This window comes from Chrysochloris asiatica, unplaced genomic scaffold, assembly GCF_000296735.1.
Source record: "Chrysochloris asiatica unplaced genomic scaffold, ChrAsi1.0 scaffold00039, whole genome shotgun sequence".
NCBI lineage: Eukaryota > Metazoa > Chordata > Mammalia > Afrosoricida > Chrysochloridae > Chrysochloris > Chrysochloris asiatica.
In genome coordinates this window covers 4052542-4076542 of record NW_006408557.1, presented here as the reverse complement: position 1 = coordinate 4076542, position 24001 = coordinate 4052542, and the positions used below count along the sequence as shown (strand labels likewise).

General features: G+C 40.0%; 1 pseudogene; it reads right to left on the bottom strand.

Annotated features, from left to right (window-relative positions):
• Positions 1 to 3929: 3929 nt before the first annotated feature.
• LOC102829027 lies at positions 3930 to 6042 on the bottom strand (annotated as a pseudogene).
• Between the last annotated feature and the right edge of the window lie 17959 nt (positions 6043 to 24001).

The window sequence follows — 24001 nt, the reverse complement described above, 5'->3', positions numbered from 1 at the left end:
CTGGTAGTTTCAAACTGCCAACCTTATGGTTAGCAGCCATATTCGTAACCACTACATTACCAGAGCTCCTTTTACAACCTCCAAAACCCTATACAGAGTCACTATGAGTCAGAACTTGATAGAACTTTACAACAACATACAAAAGAGTCTTGGTGTGGTGCTTTAGGACTAGACTTCTAACCATGAGGTTGTCAGTTCAACCTCACCAGCTGCTCTCAGAAATCCTATACAGCATCACTATGAGTCAGAACCAACTTGAAAGTACACAACAACAACAAATATACAAAAGAAACCCTACTGGAGTGGGATAATCACTGGGCTGCTAACTGTGAGGTCAGTGGTTCCCATAAAGATTTATAGCCTTGGAAATCCTGTATAGGATGGCTATGAGTCAGAACTGATTCAATGGCATTGGGTTTGGGCGGGTCAGGACAAAAGGTTCACAGTTCAAATCCACCCAGTGGTACCTTAAAAGAAAGGTCTGGCAATCTATTTCCAGAAAATAAAAGGGAAAAATGTCAGTGAAAACCCTATGGAGCAGTTCTGCTCTGACACACAACTGGTCTTGTTGTTTTTTTCGGTGGGTCAGGAATCCAGGAATATCTTAGCTGGATGGTCCTGGCTCAAACTATCTTACAAGAGTTCAGTCAAGGCATCATCCAGGCTGCATTCATCTTAAGGACTGACTGATGGAGGATCAGCTTCAAACTCTTTCACCCAACTGTTGGTCAGTTCAGAAATCCAGCTTCAAAGCTTACTTGATAAGACAGCTGGCCTCTCTCAGAATAAGAAACCCAAGTGCAAGATTGAGACATCACTCAAAATGAAATCCAGTCTTTTCTGGAACTTAATCTTAAAAGTGACATTCCATGATAGCTGCCAGATTCTATTTTCTACAAGAGTTCAGCCCACACTCAAGGGAAAAGGATTATGTAGAGACGGGGATCCCATGATGCGGGGTCATTAGAGACCATCTTAGAGCTGACTTCCACAAAAAAAGACTCATGTGCTCTTGGAGAGGTTTTCTGAGAGTGAAAGTAAAGGAGTGCTGTCCTCATAAACGTCTGAGATAAACTCCAATGGGGGTTTCTTTCACTCCTGCAGGGCACAGAATATTAAGTGCACTGCCAGGGAAGGGATATCTGTATGCACACAGAATTGACATAGATACTCCAGGCCAGAACAAGAGCTGGGAGCACGGCCTGCCTTCCACCAAATTCCACTAACAGTGTGCGTTCATACCCAGATGCTGACTGTTTGGGGACATTATACAGCACCACTGTCAGCACACACACTGGCCTGTGGGAAAGGCAAACAAAAAGTTCAAAAGACAGGACCTGGGTTAGGAGGTCTGACCGAATATTTATTTTATCTGTGCAAAAATGTTACAGCTATGGCCCCATGAACCACACCTCCCAGTATTCATAGCCTTGTATGTTCCCATCCCACATTGGCACTGGGACTTGCTCATGTGTTTGCACATTGAGGTTTGCACAATGGGAATACTGCCCCTGCTGTGAAGATACCTGGGATGGGATGAATGAACACATGGAGAAAGTTGAGTTCAGCCCCACTAACTTGTTGACTGAGTGCAGCCGCAAGAGAGATACCAAGTGAGACCAGAAGAATCACCTTGCCAACCCATGCAATGTGAAAACCGTAAATTGCTATTAACTTTATGCTATCTAACTGATGCAGAAATTGGTACCTACAAATGGCATGAGATTTAAGGCTTTGTGTCAACTTGGCTGGGTCAGGATTCTCATTGGTTTGGCAATTAAGATCTACTATAATGTAAAAACTTCTGTGATGAGATCTACTATGAATAGCTGGTCAATTGAAAGGGAGTTTCCCCAGGAGTGTGGCCTGCTTCCATTGTGTTGGACAATTGGGCAGAGCTTGCTGTTTTTCTGCTGAGTCTGTAACCAGCATCAGACTCATCAGCTGAACTCCAGTTCTTTGGACTTGAGCCAGTGGCCTGCTCTATTGCCTGCCAATCTTGGGGGTTGTCAGAAGCTTGCCATCTGACCTGCCTGACTGCCAACTGACCTTCAATTTTGGTTCACCAATCCTGCAGCTACGTGAACCAGAAGATTCCAAGCTAATATCTGACCCATGGACTTGACACTTGCTCAGTTTTACAACTGTGTGAGCCATTTTCTTTATGTTGTTGTTAAGTGTTGTCAAGTTGATTCCTACCCATAGTGACCCTGTACAGGGTATCTGGGGCTGTAAATCTTTATGGGAGCAGAAAGCCTCATCTTTCTCCTTTGGAACAGCTGGTAGTTTCGAACTGCTGACCTTAAGGTTCGCAGCCCAATTCGTAACCACTAAGCTACTGTCTTCATATGTGAGTGTCACTGTTTTTGCTTCTCTATAGAACCCTTCCTAAAACAGATAGGTACTGATGTAAAAACACAAAATAAAACAGAAACCTAAGGCATGTGGCCTTGGTTTGGGGACCAGCAGAGGGCAGTAAGGACACTATCAGTGGAGATGGACTGGACATTGGGGTAACTGTGGTAACAAGAAGCTGGAAAAAGGCTGAGCAAAATTGTAATTGAGAAGAAAATGACAAAACTTTTCCCTGGAGTAAGTTGTAAAACAATGTACATACCGATTTGTGATTCCTGTTAAAAAGATGCTAAGGCAAAATGTGGGAGGTAGTGACTAGCCTTTTCTAGCTGAGTATGGAGTCTTGGTGGCACTGTGGGATAGAGCACTGGGTTGCTAGGTTGGTTTGAACCACAAGGTTGGTGGTTCAAATTTACCAGCCGCTCCTTGGAAACCATGGACAGGGTGGCTATGTGTCAGAACCAATTCCACAGCACTTAACAACAACAATAACAATGATAAACTATAAGAAGAGAGAGTTATAAAACAAACTGCTCCATTTATAAGTAGAATTGAAAGGAAATATGGAGAATTGAGCCCATCGTGAGTTGGAAAATATATTTTTTTTAATTATTCTTTTTAACATTGCCAGTATTTCCAATAGGCAAAAAACTTACCAAAGACTAAAAGAGAGACTTAAGAGCAATTAAATAAAAAAAAGTGGGTATCATTCTCTGAAAAATTAAGGTACTGTCTAATAGACCTTCTCAACTAGACAAAAGGATTTATAAAGATCTTCAGTGTCTTGCCCTAAAACACCCTGAAACTCCATCCAAGTAGAGAACACTATTTCAAATATAATTGTGGGTGTGCCTTTTGTTTAATTTTGAGTATATTGCATAGAAAGACCAAAGCATGTTTAAAAATTTATTTCTATTTAATAGCAGCAGCTGACAAAAGTTCACCAGAAATCATCTGAACAAATGGATCAATTCAGTTAATACTACTGAAACACTACAGGCACCATTGCAGGACACCAGACCCATGACACAATAAAATTTCTTCAGTGCTGTTACTGATAGGAAAACAGACTGCTTCTCACTAACACACAATGAATCAATCATTCCTGGTCTTGTTGTGAAGTCGGTCGGTTCCGGCCCATAGTAACCCTGTATAGGGTTTCCGATGAGCAGCTGGTGAGCTTGAACCACAGACCTTGCAATTCAAATGACTTTGCAGTCTGACACATGAATCCACGGTGCCACACCAGGACTCCCTGTATGAATACATAAAAAGTCTTATATGAATATATAAAAAGTCAAAATCTAACTAAAAAAATGAATATATCTTCTCTTTAATTGTTTCTTACAGATACTACTTCATTATTTTCTTTAATTAGTGGCTTGGTTTCAGAGACTTTTCATTCCAAAGTCAAACCACAACCACTAGTCTCTAGGCTCCTGGTGTGGAATAAAGAGAGTTCCAGACTGCAATGGACATTTCGAATAGATAAAATTCATAGAAAGTGCATATAAGAAGTGCTGCTAAAACAGACGGTCACAAAACTACAACAGTTGATGATTTTACTGGTGATGTCAATGAGATTCCAGATGTGTCCAGACTCCGGCACTCAACTTGGCTTTGTGTTTTACTTTTCCAGTTTCACTAATGGCACAAACGTGATTCAAGTCACTGAAGTATTCATTATAGTCAAGGGCATATCCTACAAGACCTTGTCCAGAATTTCAAAGCCAACACAGTCTTGTCTATAGCCAACACTATGAGAAGGCCCTTTTTACCAGCAAGCTTGCAAAGGTGACTGTCTTTGGATTGTACTACTTCACCAATAAAGCAGGCTATGCATTGTTTTGCAAATGCCAATTATATCTTCAACAATCAAGATATTCTTTCCAGTCAAAGTTGAGAGGTCATCTCCACCAATTACTATGATGTCCCCTGTAGACTGGTCATTACAGCAGCATTTCAGTCTGATAAAATCTAGCCATAGGAATGGACTTATCATTATTTCCATTCAGTGCCTTGACGTAATCAAGCAGGTCAGCAAAGAATTTGACCACACAAGGGTTACAATGTGATGGCTTCCCATCTCCTTCATCATCTCTGGCGCAAACTGTTCAGTACTATCCATAATTAATCCATGAGGAATAAACACCTTTTTCATATCCTCCGTGTAATGATTAGGTAAACAAAATAAATGTGGGCCATAGCCTGGTTCATGATCATCTGCGGGTTGTCACATCAGAGAAGCCAGCGTGGGTTGTGCTTGTGCAGCCTCTTGCAAACCTGGAACAGAGCAAGAAGGAGACAGAGCATGTGCATGAAGGCTCAGGGAGCATGGAAACTGCTAAAGTATATTTTAAGGAGTTGCAGTAGCTTGAACTAAAAGAAACAGGAAGTGCTTATAATAAAGTCTCTAGAATTAGACAGGCAAGTAGGCTGAGAAAGCTACAAATGTGGGTCATTTTCTTTTTCTCTTTTAACTTTTTATTGTGAATTGGGTGAAGTTTTACAGGCAAGATCATCAGTTTTACATTCAAACAAATTTACACTTTGTTTCATCTCATGCAATTCCCTCCATGCAACAAGTTATCCTTCCTCTCTGTGGTTCCTATTTTTATTCCACCCACCTTCCCACCCCCTTACACCTTTGTCCTCAGGTAAATGATGCCCTTTTTATTTTGAGTGATTGCCCATTCCATGATGATCAGATCTTATTAGTGCTGTTGGCCCCACTTTATACACATCTCCTGCTTGACTGAACATTGGGCCATGAGGATGAGCTCCTTTCCAAACCTGCAGGGTGGTTGAAAGTAATCGTCTTAGGTTCCTACAGTCTCTTATTTCTTTCTAACTTGTAAGCCTGGCCTTCTTCTTCTTTTCTTTTAACTATGATTTTGAGTTTTGGGCTACATTTTCTGCCACTCTACCTAGGACCTTATACTATCCCTTTCAGAGTAGTTGTTAGTGGTAGCTGAGCACCATCTAGTTCTTCTGGTCTCAGAATTGTGAAGACTGATTCACATTATTCCTGGAAAAGAAAGCTGGGGGAAGTTTCAAGGAAACCTCCAGAGTCCCTACAGCCCTCCTCCCCACTCTGTACACTGTTTTTGCTTTTGCTTTCCTTGTATTGGTTGTCTGAGGTGGAGGTGCCCCTGGGCTGTGCTCATTGTACAAAGACTGTGGGCCCAAAAGGGGATGTGATGAAGTATTAGTTTTCTACTGTTGTGTGACAATTTACCTTTACATTTAGAAGCTGAAAAGAGCAAATATTTATAATTTTATAACTCCTGTGGCTCAGGACATAAGCCGTGGACTCCTAAGTGCAAGATCAGCAATTCAAACCCAATTAGAAGTCCTCCACTCCAGACAACCTCCACTTTCTTTTCCAGGAATAATGGGGTCTTTCAGAACAATCAGTCAAGTAGTGAGACAGCCACTCTGGGTTAAGATGGCAGCACAAATTGATTTAATACTTTTGTTTGATTGGCTCAGAAGCAAAGGCATTGGCTAGTCTTGTAGTTGACACAAGGAAAGTTTAGTAGGCCTAAATTAAATCTCTTCAGCATCATTGATTTGAACTGTCTACTCTCTCTTTTGCTCCAGATACTCTTACATTTTTGTTGTTCAGCAAAAATGAATTCTGTTTTCTCAGGTCAGGAGGACTGAAGGCCTTCACCTACCCAGCATGATTACTGCAGCACATATGGTTTTGAGCCGCTGAGAAATGTTATAGACTGGCCTGAATTAGCATCTGACTTAGTTGAGCACTGAAGCAGACATTCTCCCTCCTTTTAACACTTTGGTCCAGTAAGCCCTATCATCATCATTGATTATCTCATTCCTGATGACTCCTGGGAAATCTTAGGTGAAAGCAAATTGAATTGGATATTTGCTGTCACACTTGTAAAAGGGCCCCCTCCTAGATTCATTTCAGGGATGGTAGTAGTCCAGAAAATGAGAATGTGGAGGTGTGAGGTTAACGAGGCTGTCTGACAGTGTGAAAAGATGTGGTTTTTGTGAGCTGATGTGTGACTTTGGAGCAGGGATGGAATACCCAATAAGCAAGGTATACACTGGCTTAATTGTGCTAATTTACTAGTCAGTAGTACCCAATTTCACCTGTTTATCACATTGAAACCCATGTGAAATTGTGCACTCCAGATTAGTAAATACACACAATTAAGCACTTGCATGCTGTGCTTGTTGGTTAATATGACCTTGCTTTGGAACACAGCACAATCTTTTAACATAGAGGATTAGTAACAGAGGGGAGACTCCCTCCTAGATGAGCTCCTCAGGCTGGCACATGGAAAATGTTGGTTGTTAAGGAAGATTAAATAAAGCCCTAGCCTCATTGTTCCTTGGGTGTCCTAGGCTCCCTTGGGAAGAAGGGGCTTCACAAGGCCTCTTGCAGTAGGATCTCAGGCAAAAAAGGAAATGAAGCCCTTTTGTGGGTTGTGGGTCATTCCAAGGGACCTTTTACCTTTAGGATAGGATGAATAGGCACAATTTATAAAGGGAAGCACAGTGGCTCCATATGAAAAATACTGGCCTTCAAACCACAAGGTTGGCAGTTAGAGCACACCAGCCTCTCCGTGGGAGAACGATGACAGTTTCTGTTCCCGTAAAAGATTTAAAGTTTTTCCATAATTAGTCCACAAAGACAATGCTCTACATCTTACTTTGGTGAGTAGCCTCTGGGACTTGAAAAGCTCATGAACAGCCATCTAAGGTATAGCTATTACTCTCTCTGTGTGCAGAAGAAAGAAAAGTGATGAGAATTGAAGATGCTTGGAGTTGATTAGTCCAGTGTAGTAATGGAACATGTGAACATCAGTTTCCATGATTCTGAGACCAGAAGAACTAGATGGTACCCAGCTTCTACTAATAACTACTCTGAAAGGAATCACATTACAAGGTCCAAGATAGAGTAGTAGATAATGTAGAACAAAACTGAAAATTGTTTGCAAAAAAAACAAAAACAAGAAAAAGACCAGCTTACTAGTCAGAAAGAGGTTCCCCAAGATTATGGACTTTGACCATCTTCAGGTCTGGAATTTTAACTTTAAGCCAAGCAATAGATAGGTATCTATGGGGGACAACAACACTAGTATGGCATGGCAACCATGGAATGGTCACTCAAAATCAAAAAGGCAACATTTACCTAGGGACAAAGTTGAGAAGGAATGGGAAGGTGGTGGAATGGAAACAGGAACAACAGGGAGGAAGTGGGATAACTGTTACAAGGAGGGGAGTGCAATCAAAATGAGATGAAACAAAATATATGATTTGTTGAATATAAAACTGATTATTTTGTCTGTAAACCTTCACTGACTTCACAATAAAAAGTTTAAAGAGAAAAAAAATATTCAAAGACTTGGAACCCTATGCAAGCTTCTGTGAGTTGTAACTGATTCCACAACACTTAACAATAACAACATAAAGGCCATGGGTTTATTGAACGAATGGAGAGGTTTGGGGGCTGGAAAATCTTGCTGGGGCTCCAATAACATCATTGTTTAGAGAGAAAGCAGTGCTCCCACCTGGCCATCTGCCTCCTTATTATCTACCATTGAATCTGCCCTTGACTCACATGCACGTACAATGGGACAAATTATCTGACCCTCTGCCATCCCTATGATTGGTGTTTATAAAGTTGTCACAGGCTTGTATATTACTAGACTTTCCTTCCTAGTCAGTTTTAGTTTGGAAGCTCTACAGAAACTTTTTTAACATCATAGCAACATACAAACATCAGTAGAATGTTTTTGAGGGAGGTCAGTCCTGGTGTGATGTTTTAATGTTTGTGTTGCAACATATGAACATCAGTAGAATCAAACCCATGGAAAGTGAGAAATCTACCATGGAACCATCAATGACCCCATTCCATTACAATTCAAGTGTCAGAGCAGAATTGTGCCTCAGAGGGTTTTAAGTGATTGAATTTTTAGAAGTAGATCACCAGGCCTTTCTTCTGAAATCCTCTCAGTAGACTTAAACCCTTAACCTTCCCTTAGCAGTCAGGAACATTGGCCAGTTACAACTCAGGAATTAATTGTTACATGTCATTGTATAGGTTCTGACTCATAGCACCATTGTATAGGCTTTCTGAGGAGCAGCTGGTGAGTTTGAACCAACAACCATGTGGTTCAAACTGACCTTAAGGTCAAGTGCTTATCCTACAGTGCCACACCAGTATTTTGTTGTTGTTGTTATATGCCATTGTTGTTGTTAGGTGCCATCGAGTTGGTACCGACCCATAGTGATCTTATGCACAGCAGAACGAAATACTGCCCGATCCTGGGCCAACCTCACTACTTTTGCCACACTTGAGTCCATCGATGCTGTTTCTCTGCTATTCATAAGGTTTTCAGTGACTAAATATTTGGAAGTAGTTCGTCACTCTTACTTCCTAGTCTGTCTTCGTCTGGAAGCTCATCTGAAACCTGTCCACCATGGTTGATCCTGCTGGTATTTAAAATACCGGTGGCATAGCTTTCAGAATCACAGCAACTCACAAGCCACCACAGTACAACAAACTGACAGACATGCCATTGAGTTAGCGACCCTATGCACAACAGAATGAAACACTGCCTGGTCCTGGGCCAACCTCACAATCGCTACTGCTGAGCCCATCACTGCTGCCACTGTGCCAATCCATCTCATTGGGGGTCTTTCTCTTTTTCTCCGACCCTCCACTTTACCAAACATCATGTCCTTCTCCAGTGACTGGTCACTCCTGATAATATGTCCAAAGTATGAGAGATGAAGTTTGACCATCCTGACTTCCAAGGAGCACTTTGGCTGTACTTCCAATACAGATCTGTTGGTTCTTTTGGCAATCCATGGTACTTTCAATATTCTCCTCCAACACCATAACTCAAATGCATCAATTTTTCTATGGTTTTCCTTATTCATTGTCTAACTCTCGTCCCTCAAAAACATCACATCAAAACAACACACCAGGACTTACCTCCCTCAAAAACATCACATCTGGCAGTAAGTCTGCCTTTTCTGACCCGAGTAGAAGAAATACCAAAAATTAGTGCATGTGAAACTGAGCAATATGGTGCCAACAATAGAAGTCAAAGGAGCTCTGGTAGTGTAGTAGTTATGAATCGGGCTGCTAATCTCAGGGTCAGCAGTTTGAAACTATCAGTGGTTCCAGGGGGTGGAAAATGAGGCTTTCTGCTCCCATAAAGATTTACAGCCTTGGAAACCCTGTACAGGCTTGCTATGAGTCGGAATCGACTCCACAGCACATAACAACAATAGAAGTCAAACGATGCGAAATAAGCATTTAGGCACCAAACTGGCAATGTTAGCACATGAGCATCACCAAGTAGTGTCAACAAGACCTCAAGCTGTGAACTTAGAGATAGTCTTTGGGAAATTTTTGATGGGCAGAAAACAGCAACACTAATAATACTAATGTGTTGGAGCCCTAGTGGTGCATTAGGTTAAATATTAGGCCGTAAACTGTAAGGTGAGCAGTTCGAACCCACCAACTGCTCCTTGGAAGAAAGATGAGGCTGCCTGCTGCCATAAGGATTTCAGTCTCAGAAACTCTATGGAGCAGTTCTAGTCTGGCCTGTAGGGTCGCTATGAGTCATAACTGACTCAATAGCAGTGGGTATGTGTAATGTGTATTAATGACTGGATGCCACACATATGTTCTAATGCTAGTAACAGTCCTGCAAGAGAGATATTTTGTTTGTGGTGGACAATGTTGGTGTTCCACTCAAATCAACTTGTGTAGTTTTTGCCTATTTAAAAACAATTTTGTATGCCCAAGCTTGGGTGTACTCTTACTTCCGAGAGCAATGGTGCAATGACTGTGTTTTGTTTTGTTTTGTTTTTTTTAACATGATTGCTGTTGGGCTTTCTAGAACTTGCTTTGCAGAAGTAAAAGTGTCTCTGAATTTATGATCCTTCTCCTTTAGTCCTTAGCCAAATACTAGTACATGCAGAAATATGAAAGTCCAGCTCCTGTGGGTAAGACTAATGCTAAGGCATCGTTTACAATCCCTTTGCGATTAACCTGAAGCTACCCTTTGCCATCTGAGATTACACTCCTACTCAGCTTCCTCCAGGTTTCTCTGCTGCTTTCCTCACTCCATTTCCAGTGTCCTCTGCTGGGGAGCACTTCCTTAATACAAATCCTCGTGTCTGGATCTACTTCTGAGGAAGCTAATTTAAGATATTATACCTGAGTTGTGAGAAAACTGAAGCACATAGTGAGGTGAAATCACTTGCTTGCCTAAGGTCACAACAAATATATGGCTAAACTGAAATTATCAACCAGTCCTGTATAATTCCAGAATCCATTTTCTTTATACCACCAGCAGATTCCATTTCCAAAGAGAAGGAATTTGTGTTTGTAAAATTAGGAGAAAATCTCTTGCCATACTTTTTCATTTAGAAGTGTTTCCTGCAATTTAGAGCTAGCCAATGGTACAACAGACCCCTCTGACATCAACTCTTGGGAAGAATACTGTGATTTTTCAGGACTCCTCAGTAGGTATATCTCATTTGGTCTCTGCTAAAATTTGAACCCAATGATCAATACTAGCTTCATTTTAGGTGTACTAGCAGCTTCTCATATGCTCAAAGTATCTTCTGTGCAAACCTGGAGCCGGCATCAGTGGAAGGGTGTGCTTGTGTTAAATTACTTTAACAGAAGGGGGTTAAGTAGATTATCACATTTTAGCTTATCTAATTATTTTTGGCAAGCAGATAACAGGATCTTGAAAGTGGTCAGATTTGGGGGTAAGGTAAGGGAATGGCGTTAACCTTGGGCACACATGTACATCTGGTCTTAGGTGCCCAGAAGTTATGGATGCCTAAAATTGGGGAGGGAAGAAGAGCTAAGGAAAAAAGAGAGAGAGAGAAACAGTGCTAAAGACGGGATTGTTTTGAATTTAGAAAGACATGGACTGAAATACTGACTCTGCCATAAACTACATGTGCGCCTTCAGACAGATTATTTAGCCCTCAAAGTCTCATTTTCTCTACTGCAAAATGGAAACTATAATTATCCTCATGTGTAGATTTTGAATTAAATGAATCATGTTAAAAACCCAACGTAAGGTTTGACTCTTAATTTTGTTTTTAAGTGCCAGCGAGTTGGTACCAACTCATAGCAACCCTATTCACAACAAAACGAAACACTACCCGGTCCTGGGCTAACCTCACAATTGTTGCTACGCTTGAGCCCATTGATGCTGCCACTTTGCTGATCCATCTTGCTGGTGGGCTTCTTCTTTTTCTCTGACCCTCCACCTTACCATGATATCTTTCTCCAGCAATTGGTCCCCACTGACAATATGTCCGAAGTATGAGAGATGAAGTTTGGGCATCTTGGCCTCCAAGAAGCATGCTGGCTGCACATCTTCCAAAACGGATCTTGGTAGATGCTACAATATGGATGGAACTTGAAGACATTAAGCCTAGTGAAATAAGTCAATCACAAATGAACAAATATTCTATGACCTAACACACATAAAAAGATAAATGTATAGAGGCTAAAGTTTATTCATCGTTACCAGGGGCAGAAGGAGGGGGGAAAGAGGTTAAGGGTGATAGAAATATTGGGTTGATTTTGGGTAGGGTTGTACAACCAATTATTATAATTGTTGTGAATAAGTTGTACACTTGTGAAAAGTTGAATTGGTAAAATATATATGATAGATATGTGAGAGTGAGTCAAAAATTATCCGCACTGTGGCTGTAGAATTTATTTTAATCAGCTTTTAGAAAATACAAATATCTCATTTCTCAACATAATCTCCTTGCTTTTCAATACCCTTTGACCATCTGTCAACCAGCTTTTGTATTCCCTTATTGAAAAATGTTTTAGGCTGAGCTGCAAGCCACAAATACACCACTGTTGTCACTTCATCAGAGATGAATCTTTTTCCTTCAAGGGCTGATTTCAGGGGACCAAACAGGTTGAAAGTCCAATGGAGCAAGATCAGGACTATAGGGAGGATGCTTTAACATATCAAAATGAAGTTTTTGCAGTGTTAACATTGTGGGCAGAGGTGTGTGAACATGCATTGTCATGCAAGATCTCAATACCCTTGGATAGCAGTCCTCTGGGTTTAATCCAAAATTTAGGCTTCAGCTCCTCAGTGAGCATCTCACTGTAATTAGCACAGTTGATTGTTGAATCATTTTTCTGATAGTGTTCAAATACTGGCCCTTGAGAATCCCATAAAACTGTAAGCATCAATTTTCCAGCTGATGCTTTTGAACTTTTTCTTTGTTGGCAATTGAGGATGTTTTCATTCCATAATCTACTGCTTATTCTCAGGCTCCTAGTGATGAATCCATGTCTCCTCACCAGTAACATTTTTTTCTTAGAAACTTTTACCTTCCTTCATGTGTTAGTCCAAATTTTGTTTGCAGATGTCTAAATGCTTTTGTTTATGCTCTTCTGTGAGTTGTTTCGGTAGCCATATCTATCATTCAACCTTTCAAAACCCAAGTCTGTCATGGATTATTTCATAGGCAGAGCCATGTCTGGATTGTCACACAATCCACTGTCACTTCTATTTGACAGAATCATTTTATGTTCACACTCAATGTTGTCATCAGCCATGGATGTTGACAGGCGTTTTAATATAACCAGAATACAGATAATTTTTTATTCACCCTCGTATTTACAACAATGACAATAACAAATAAACCTCATATGATTTGTTTTCTTAGTTTGGAAATTTAGGTTATGGTTTCATGGGATATCCAGCTAATTGGTCCTATAACATATTTGTTGTTACTGTTGTTGTTAATTGCCTTTGAGTCGGATCCGACGCATAATGACTCTATATAGGGTTTCCAAGGAATAAACTGGTGGGTATGAACTGCAAACCTTGGAGTTAGTAGTCCAGTGCTTATCCTACAACATTACACCAGGACTCTATCCAATAACATGTTTAGTACCTCTGTTCGATTCATAGTGTCTGCAGTCTTAAAAGCTTTCAAGTGGCTGTTTAAATCACATCAACAGGTCTTTTATTTTTATATCATTATTATTAGTATGTTATTTGTTAGGGTTATGATTAGCACTAGGGTTAGTGTTTTCTAGGGATAGGGATTGGGCTAGTTTTAGTGTTACAGTTAGTTTTACTTATTTATTAATTTTCTTGAAATCTCTTTGATTTAAATCAACTTTTCATTTGGAAGTTCTTTAACTACATTTTTTTCTTTACAGTTTTCTTGGTTGCAAACTGGTATCTCTGGTTTCCTGTTTTCAATCTTATAGGCTTGTTTTGTTTTGAATATTTCTATATCTGGGTTGAATTCAGGGTAATGTTGACATGTATGGTAGTATCAGGTTGTTACCTGCTATTGTTGGTTCTTTATTCAAAGAACACTCTTCAGTAATTTTTGTAAGGTTGGTCAGGGTTTAGCAAATTCTTTTAACTTCTGTTTATTTGGAAATGTCCTAATTTCACCATCACTGGACAATTTTGCTAGGCATATGATTCTTGGTTGGCAATTTGTTTCTTTCAGACTTTTATATGTGTTACTCCATTGTCTTCTTGCCTGCATAGTTTCTGCTGAGAAATCAGACTTAGTCTTAATGGTTCTAAGTGTTAGGTATCTTTTCGTTTTTCCTGAGAGCAGCTCCTTGTCTTTAGTTTTGAAAAGTTTTACTAAAATATACTTTGGTGATTGTCTTTGGGTAGCTATCCTTTTGGAGTTTATTTAACTTCTTGCATGGTTTTCTTCTCTTCTTTAATAATGCTAGGGAAGTTTTCTTTCAACAGTTCTTGGATAATTTTCTGTAAGCATTTTTTGTTCGCCTCTTACTGTTCTGGAATTCCAATCTCTTGAGAGTGTCCCCCATAAATCTTAGGTTTTCCTTGGATTTTTAAAAGTATTTTTTTTTGGATTGTTCCTCTGTTGTAGTTGTTGTTAGGTGCCATTGAGTCAGTTCTGACTCAGAGCAACTCTATATTCCACTGAATAAAACACTGCTTGGTCCTATGCCATTCTTGTTCTGCTTGAGCTCATTGCTGCTACCACTGTGCCAGTCCATCTCCTTGGGGGGCTTCTTATTTTTCTCTGATTCTCTACTTTACCAAGCATGATATCCTTCTCTAGGGAATGATCCCTCCTGACAACATGTTTCAAGTCTGAGATAAAAGTCTCACCATCACTGCTTCTGGTGTGGTGTTGTGGTCTAATGCGTCAGACTGCAAAGTCGTTTGAACTGCAAGGTCGGTGGTTCAAGTTCACCAGCTGCTCCTTGGAAACCCTATACAGGGTCACTATGGGTTGGATTCAACCCGACAGCACTTAGCAACAACAATCACTGCTTCTAAAGAGCATTCTGTCGGTATCTCTCCCTACACAGATTTGTTTGTTAATCTGTCAGTCCATGATAACTTTTAACATTTTCTCCAACACCATAATTTAAATGCATTAATTCTTTTACAGTCTTCCTTATTTATTGTCTAACTTTTATATGCATATAAAGCTATTGATAATACCATGCCTTGAGTCAGGTGCACCTTAGTCCTGAAACTGATATCTTTGCTCTTGATCACTTTAAAGAGGTCTTGTGTAACAAATTTCCCTAATGCACTAAGTTGTTTGAAGCCTGTGGTCTTTGATCTTCATCAGTAGGTATTTTAAGTTCTTTTCACTTCCAGCACCCAAGGTTATATCATCTGCATATCATGGTTGTTAATGAGTCTTCCTCCAATCCTGATGGTCACATTCTTCTTCATATAAACCAGATTCTCGGATTATTTGGTCAGCATACAGTTTGAATAAGTATGGTTTCTCTAGTAGATAAATGTTGAGAGATTTGTCTTCAAACATAGTAATTCAATCTTCCATGTATTCCTGAATTCTTAGTATTAATCTTTTGGCTTTTTAATTGCTGTTTTGTGTAGTTTCCAATTTTTCATTTCTCTAGTCAGTTTGTTCTTGTAAGGTTTTCCTGAATTCTTCTAAAGTTTTGTTTTGTTTTTTTCTATGTTCTCTTTTCTTTCTTTGATCTTTCTCTCAATTCATTGAAGGTACCTAGTTATAATTCTTTAAAATTCCTTGTCAAATAGTTCTGATACTGTTTCTGGTATTATATTTTCTGACTCTGCATTTTGGTCACTTGTTTGAGGTACTCTGTCTTGATTCATCATGTAAGCTGAAATTGTCTATTTTCTCTGAGATATTGTAGTGTCATCATATTTATATTTAATTGATGATTTTATTGTGTGTTCTCAAGCACTCTCCACCTGTCTCCTGGTGGATGTGACAGAGACTGGAAGTGTAAAAGCTGTTCTCTGTTTGCTGTTTGTGTAGCATTGTCCAGGGTAGGTTCGTGTGCCTTAAAAAACAGAGGTGCCCAGCCCCAGACAGAGCCAAGGCTGCACAGGAGGAGTGCCACCGACTACTGTATGGTGAGAGTAGGGGCTGGACAAGAGGACATGAAACAAGGAAGAACTCCACCTCCCTCTTTGCCAAGTTCCTTTCATGTCTTGTGCTTGATGGTCTATGTATTAATGTTGTTGTTGTTAAGTGCCGTTGAGTCAGTTCCAACCCATAGCCACCCTGTATAGGGTTTCCAAGGAGCAACTGGTGAGCCTCAACTTCTGTCCTTGTGGTTCAAATGGCTTTGCAGTTCAGCGCATTAACCCACAGTGCCACACCAGGCAGGACTCCAATATATTAATTGTTGTTGATGTTAATTGCCGTTGAGTCGGTTCCCACCCATAGCCACCCTGTATAAGGTTTCCGAGGAGCAGCTGTTGAGCTTGAACAGCCATCTTGCAGTTCAAACGGCTTTGCAATCTGGCACATTAACCCACAGTGCCACGAGCTCAAGATGTCCTGGCTGCTCCATGCCAGTTGACAGCCCACCTATTTCCTTCTCTCTCATTGCTCCTCATCCCATCAGCTGCATGCAATCCGCCTCCTTATCCTATCCTCTGAAGCTCAGAGCTCTAAGATCACCATCCATATCTGTCTTGCTTAGTCTCCCATGTGTTTTAAATATGTCTTTCTTTCTTGGATGAACATTCATTGAAGGAGCAGTGAAGAAATCAAATGACATAGATGCATTTGGCAAATATGCTGCACAAGACCTTTTTAAAGAGAAAAGCTGAAATTTTGAGAGCTAAAATAAGTGTGCATAACCCAAGCCATGGCATTTTTAATTGCCTTATATGCATACAATAGTTGTACAATTAACAAGGAAGACTGTAGAAGGATCAATGCATTGAGTTATGGTGTTGGTGAAGAATATTGAAAGTACAGTGGCCTACCAAACAAACAAATCTCTGTTGGAAGAAGTGCAGCCAGAATGCTCCTTAGAAGGGAGGATGGCCAGACTTTGTATCTTGTATTTGGGACATGTTGTCAGGAGGGATCAGTTCCCAGAGAAGGACATCATGTGTGGTAAAGTGGAGGGTCAATGAAATAGAGGAAGACTTCCCGAGGACACAGTGGCAACAACTAAGCTCAGAGATAACAACAATTCTGATGATGGTACATAAGAGGGCAGTGTTTCCTTTTGTTGTGTACGGGGTCACCATGAGTTGGAACCAACTCAACAGCACCTAACAACAAAAAATGTATCTTTCTGGTAGAAAGAGACATGCTGTGTTGAAGAGATACAGAAGTGATTCAGCACTTAGTCACACCTTGTGTTAAAATGAAGTTTACTGCCATCCTCTGAATTAATATGGAAGGTGGTTGAAGATGATGGCTTTGTACATATCTCTCCTGGAGGATCTTGGTGATGGTGGTATGCCACAGAGTCAGTTCCAACTCATAGTGACTTGTATAGGGTTTCTGAGACTTCATATCTTTATGGGGGCAGAAAGCCCCATCTTTCTCCCACAGAATGGCTGGTAGTCTCAAACTGCTTGAGGTTAGCAGCCTGACTTATAACGACTATGCTACCAGAGCTCATTTGGAAGATTTTCTAGGTAGTGAAATAAAAGTGTCTCACCAGGATGATAGAAAAAAAAAAAAAATTCTGCCTGATCTGTTTCAAAGTTTTATTATGAGTTTCCAAATATATATCTTGCCATTGTTGTTAAGTGCCACTGAGTCAGTTCCAACCCATAGTGACCCGGTATAGGGTTTCTATGGAGCAGTTGGTAAGCTTGAACCATGAACCTCGCAGTTCAAATTGACTTTGCAGTCCAGAGCATTAAAGCACAGCACCACGCCAGGACTCCATATATGATGTCAGAGTCACTATGAGTCAGAACCAAATCAAGGGCACTGAACAACAACAAAGCTACCATGAGGTCATACTGAGGTAGGGTGGGCCCTAATCCAATAAAATCGAAGAACACAGACATATAAGCATAACGTATTGTGTGCAGTGCATTATGTTAGGCACCAGAGACTTAGAGATAAATATAGCAAGAGCTTGTTACCTGTGTCCTGGTGGTGCTGTAGGATAAGCACTGGACCCAAAGTCTGTTTTAACCGAAATGTTGACTGTTCAAACTCATCAGTCGCTCCTCAGAAACCCTATACAGAGTAGCTATAAGTAGGAACTGACTTGACAGCACTTAACAACAACAACAACAATGTTACACATACTAAATGATGAAACATTTATGTGTGCAAAAGGAAATAGATAATTATTATTACAACTGGGAAGACTGCTCCCTTATCCCTGGGTATAGTGACTAGAGAGCCATCAGTCAGCACCTCCGTTACCCACACAGCTCAGAGTGCTAAGATTTATTGTTCTCAGCGGTTACAATAGCATGTAGTAGGTTATCCAATTGCCATTGTTTAAAATAGAGCTTCTGAAATTTTATCTTTCTTTATGTCTATGTATAAGTTCTAAAGGGACTCATATAATGTTCTCGATGAAGAAACATGATCCATGAGGGAAAATCCGGCAACATATTAGGAAGCAAATGCAGAATTTTTCAACTTGCTTCACCCAACTTGTTTTTTACAGTCCTGAATAACTCATGTAAGTTTCCTGAGTTTGAATTTCCCCAGCTCTCATCAGGGGAGATTAATCTTGCCCTATTTCAGAGGGTTTTTTGTGAAGTCAAGATGACAATGGGGATAGAGCATTTTTCAAAGTCTATAAGTGCTAGAAAGAAAAAGGTTAGCTTCAGGCCTGCCACCAATTTTCTCCCTTTACTGGGACACTTGAGAAAGAAACAAGCTAAGTACATTTCCTTGTAAACTCATTTGCAATCAGACTTCTTGGAAAACACACAATGGCATTTACTAGCAGAAAGATAAGGGAAAATTCTAGTCTATGAGATATATTTTTTTGTTTTTTGTTGGTGTCATCAAGTCAGATCCAAGTCATTGTGACCCTGTATAGGGCTTCTGAGTAGGAGCTGGTGGATTTGAACTGCTGACCTTGTGGTTTTCAGTCTAGTGGTGATCTGACAGAGCCATACCATGAGTCCATGAGATATATTTAGTAGGATATAATTATTTTGTGTCAGTTTCTTACTGTAACTAAACCAGAAATATGTGGATTTTGGGGGCAAGACTCACTGGAAAAAATTCACATAAGCTATGTAATTTGCTTGCTAATTATTGTGTCTTCTATTGCTTATAAACTTGGAGTGAGAAGTAAACTTGGTAAGCTCAGTGATTTGGTTGCACCTAATTTGCGTAATCTATGTATTAGTTGTCTCAAGTGCCGTCATCACTTCTGCATCAACAGAGAGAAATGTTCTAGAACGGAAATGGTTTCTCAGTTCAAACAATCTACAACACGCAACTCCTACACTGCACATACACAACCCAAACAAGAGTGCCTCCTAAGTGCAGAAGAGGACAAACATTTGGCAAACTGTGTTGACAATCTCAGAGCTCTCTGAGTGAAGACTGCTTGGCTATTATTTTTGGTAAACTTTAAATCAAAAATAAATGTGAAAATCAGTCTGATTAATGGTACCTCTGAATCTCACTTTTGTTATCTCTGTGATATCTCTGGTGTTATCCCAGATAAGGCATTATTGTGACATCACTTTTGAATATCACAGAGGAAGGATCTGTAAAACCCAGCCCACTCTTAAAGTAAAATCTGTGTCTGTGTGTGAGTTTGTGTATGATATGTTGTTACTATTAAGTGCCATCGAGTTGGTTCTGAGTCATAGCAAACTTGTATAGGGTTTCCGAGGAGCAGCTGGTGAGTTTGAACAGCTGATGTTGTGGTTCAAACCGACCTTGAGGTTGAGTGCTTATCCTACAGTGCCACATAAAGAAAAGCTGACACTCAGTAAAATAGTACCTGAGAGCACAGGCATATAACCTGTGGAGACAGGAGTTTCCCTAAGGCTGCGCTGACTCTGTTGAAATCCAAGAAGCAACAAGTTACACATTGCTTGGAAAGCCCTATTCATCACTTGGTCTAAACAGTGAGTGTTTTCGCCAATATATACACAGCCTGTCTTTAACTTCTTAGCTATAGAAGTTTGACTTCAACGTTATTTATTATTGAATTGACCTGTGGTAGCTCTGTGGCATAGGTACTGGACCTCAAGGTCAGTTTGAACTTCAAGGTTGATGGTTCAAACCCACCAGCTGCTTCTTGGAAACCCTACACTGGGTCACAGTGAGTCAGAACTGACTCGATGACACTCATCAACAAGAATAATAATCAGCTGCCATTAGGCCACCAACCATGATGGTCTCCTCTGTTACCCATTAGCATCCTAAAATTTTTCATTTTTTGTAATAGATCTTAATTTATTTATGAAGCCCGGAACACAGTGGAGATGAGGTAAACCTAGACTCCTCTTCCAAGTGCTCTGCCTCTTAGAGGCTTGTTTTTTCACACTCTGCCATAACCACTGTGAAAGTCAAGGGATGAAAGCAAGGCCAGATACCAGAGATGGGATATTCTCTTTGTCTAAGTAAAAATCTTGAGAGCAATTATCCCAAAGACGATAGGTTTTAGGTAGATTTTAAGAAATAATAATCTATATTTGGTAACTGGGCATTGGCATGGGGCAGTAAACTAGTATGTATCCATTATGTTATTTAATCCAGTTATTTTATAAGATCATTAGATGCTGCGACCTTCCCAAATATTTGACGGAGTTAATTCCCCCCATCCATTAGAGAAAAGACAATCCACTGAGCCTGACTGATACTAGGAAAGGGTTGAAAGTGAGAGACGGCGCCAATTTCCTGTTCTCTCCCTTCCTTTATAGGACTTTTGTGCTTGTGTCCTTCATGTTTAATTCTGATTGGTGGCAGGGTCTAGGTAACACATCTTCTTCATCTGCACTTTTTTCTTAGTGTTCCAGCACTGCTGTATTTCTCAGAAGATGTGCTGAATTCTGTTTCCTGGAGTTGTTGATGCAAGTGCCAGATGTTGGGGCATGGTTAAGCTGGCCATTAGGTTTCGACTCTGTCCCTAACAAGGTTTGGAAATAAAGTTTTTGTTATGTTATGTTAATGAGGTCATATTAGAGTAGGGTGGGTCCTAAATGGAATCATTTCTGAGTTATTAAAAAAAAAAAAAAAAACAGACACAAAGACACACATAGTAGGAAGAGAGACTTGGAGACAGATGGCTCCAAAAGCCCAGAAATGCTACAGTGTTGGCATGTGGCACTGTAGGATAAGCACTGTACTGCTAACCACCAGGTGGGTGGTTCGAACCCACCAGTCACTCCTTGGAAACTCTATACAGGGTTTCTATGAGTCGGAACAGACTCAATGGCACTTAACAACAACAGCTAAAAGCAAAAAATATGCAGGAGGAAACCTTCCTCTGCCCACAGCTAGAATTACACTGGATTCAGAGATCTAGCCTCCTGAACTAAGAGAAAATTAATTTCTGTTATTTAAAGGCATATTTAAAGTTCTCGTGGAACTGTAGCGTAAGCACTGACCTTGGTCAGCAGTTCAAATCCACCAGCAGCTTTGTAGGAGAAAGATGAGGCTTTCTGCTCCTGTAAACATTTGTAGCCTCAGAAACCCTATGAGTTAGAATTGACACATGGCAGTGATTTTTTTGAGGGGTGGAGGTGGGGAAGCAGTGGACAGTTTTCTTTATGGGAACACACTGCTACATCTTTATCCCACTGAATGACTAATGGGGTGGAACAGAAGGTGTTTAACCACTGCTTCATAAGGGCTCCTTGAAGACACTCAATTGTGGTACAGTTTGTCACAGAATCACTAGGTAACTAAGACAGTGTGCCAAAGTAGAAACTTTGTATGCCATCTTGACCATGGTAGCAAGTCCATGGGAAGAAGCTATTGACAAAAGAGCATCATTCAGAAGTACTGGGATTGTACCCATAAAAATGCTAGACCTAGCATGAAGAGTTTCTGAATTTCCATCTGCACTGCTAAGCCACATTGGATGGATGACATTTTTATGGCCTTTGGCATGAATATTGTGGAAACTATAGAATGCTTTGAGTCTTGGATTGGCAAGACAAGAGTTGCTAAGTGCAGACAACTCTTATAGATTTGGTTTTGTATTTTATCTTCAACACCAACAATTCTTTCCTTGGCTGAGGTGAGTACCAACATCCTCAGTTAATTCTCATATTTTATAATTTCTGGTCTCCCACTTGTAGTTCTTTGGATTTCATATTGTCATTATAGACCTCCAAGCCTAGCTGGACTTCATAGCAAATTTAATGATTTAAAAAAAATTAATTATTACATTGATTTACATCTCTGTAGTGATTAATCATTTTACATTTTTAAACACAACCAAAAAAAGAGTGGCAACAGAAATAGCAACACATCACAATGCTTCCTGATTATTGTTATAGTATGGTAACTTCTCTGGTAGCGTAGTGGTTACGAATCGGGCTGCAAACCGCAAGGTTAGCAGTTCGAAATTACCAGCTGCTCCACGGGAGAAAGATGAGGCGTTCTGCTCCTGTAAAGATTTACAGCCTTGGAAACCCTGTACAGGGTCGCTATGAGTCGGAACCGACTCCACAGCACATAACAACAACAACAACTTCCACTCCTAACATCCAGGGGGTTATAGTTCTACCTAAAGCTTAGCATCTCAGCTTTTCCCAGCTGTGTAGAATTATACCTCTGAGTAGAGCACAGATCCATAACTTGGTTACTTAAAAGACCTCAACACAATTTGAACTACTAAAGGTTTAGTAGGTGTCCCTGTATATATCATAGAAGTTTAAGTGGAAGACTAAAAACTATTGTAAAATATTTGAAAAGTGCTAGAGAGATAGTTTTATTTCTGTTTAATCTCAGAGAATAAAACTAGAACAAATACTGGAAAAAGTTTGGTGGGCTTATTTTAGCTTAATTTATGGGAAAATCTGCTCACTTTTAGAGGTTAATTTGCTATGAGCTACTCCATTGAAGGAACTGGGGTAAGGAAACCATCAAGCAGTTGGGCAGGAAGATGGCCCTATCCTAGGACCATGTTTGGAGTAGAAGACTTCTAAGATGCCTAAATATTTTAATTTGCCACTGGTTCCTCTACAACTTGCAGGAATATCATGGCCAGATGATCACAGTCAGATTCATAAAAGACATGGATAATCCCTCATTGGCTATTTCTCCATCACAGACCTCAAAATTCAATACTATAGTCCTGGTGTGGCACTGTGGGCTAATGCGCCAGACTGCAAAGCCATTTGAACTGCAAGGTCAGCAGTTCAAGCTCACAAGTGGTCATTTTAGAAAGTCCTAGATAGAGTGAGGAAAATGTGAACAAAACTCAAAATTATAAAAATGACAGGGTTTACTCGTCACAAAGAGATTGGAGAAACCTCAGTCTATGGTACTCAACTACCCTTCAGGTCTGGAACCGAACTCACTGATTTCCACAGATCCTTGGAAACAGGAAACAAAGAGATTGGAGAAACCTGAGACTATGGCCCTCAACTACCCTTCAGGTCTGGAATTGAACTCACTGATTTCTACTGATCCTTGGAAACCCTACACAGGGTTGCTATGGGTTGGAACTGACTCAATGGCACTTAACAACAACAACAACAATCAAAGATGACATAAAAATATTCAGTCATGCATACTCAAAGTTCATAATAGAGGTGTCATTTTTTTTAACTCATGCATTTACTTTATTGATTTTTTCCTATGATAATGTTTCTCTATGATTCTTTGAGGTAAGTGTTTTATTTTTAACTTTTTGTTGTAAATTGAGTGAAAGTTTACAGACAAGATCATCTGTTTTACATATAACAAATCATACACTTTGTTTCATCTCAATGATTACAATCCCTTCCGTGTAACAACAGTCATCCCACTTCCTCCCTGTGGTTCTTACCTCCATTCTACCTTCCTTCAAACCTTTCTGAACGTTGTCCATAGGTTAAGTGTTGTCCTTTTGATTTTTTTTTTTTTAATTAAATGTTTTTATTTTAGATTGAGTGAAAGTTTTCAGGGCACATCATCAGCTTCACATTCAACCATTCATATAGCTTGTTTCATTACATTGATTATTATCCCCTCCATATATCATCAGTTGACAGTGTTTCTTTCTATCCTCTTTAGCTTTTTTTTTGGAATGGGGGGGACTTGCCTTTTTGGAATTTATATTCTCGGGTTTTAGGGAAGGTTTTTACATTTGTCTGTGGATATCCAGGGCTCATGAATGAGATTACTAACAAGCATTACTGAATAATCAGATGAGGGACAGTTTGCTATGTCTACTAGGTAGCTA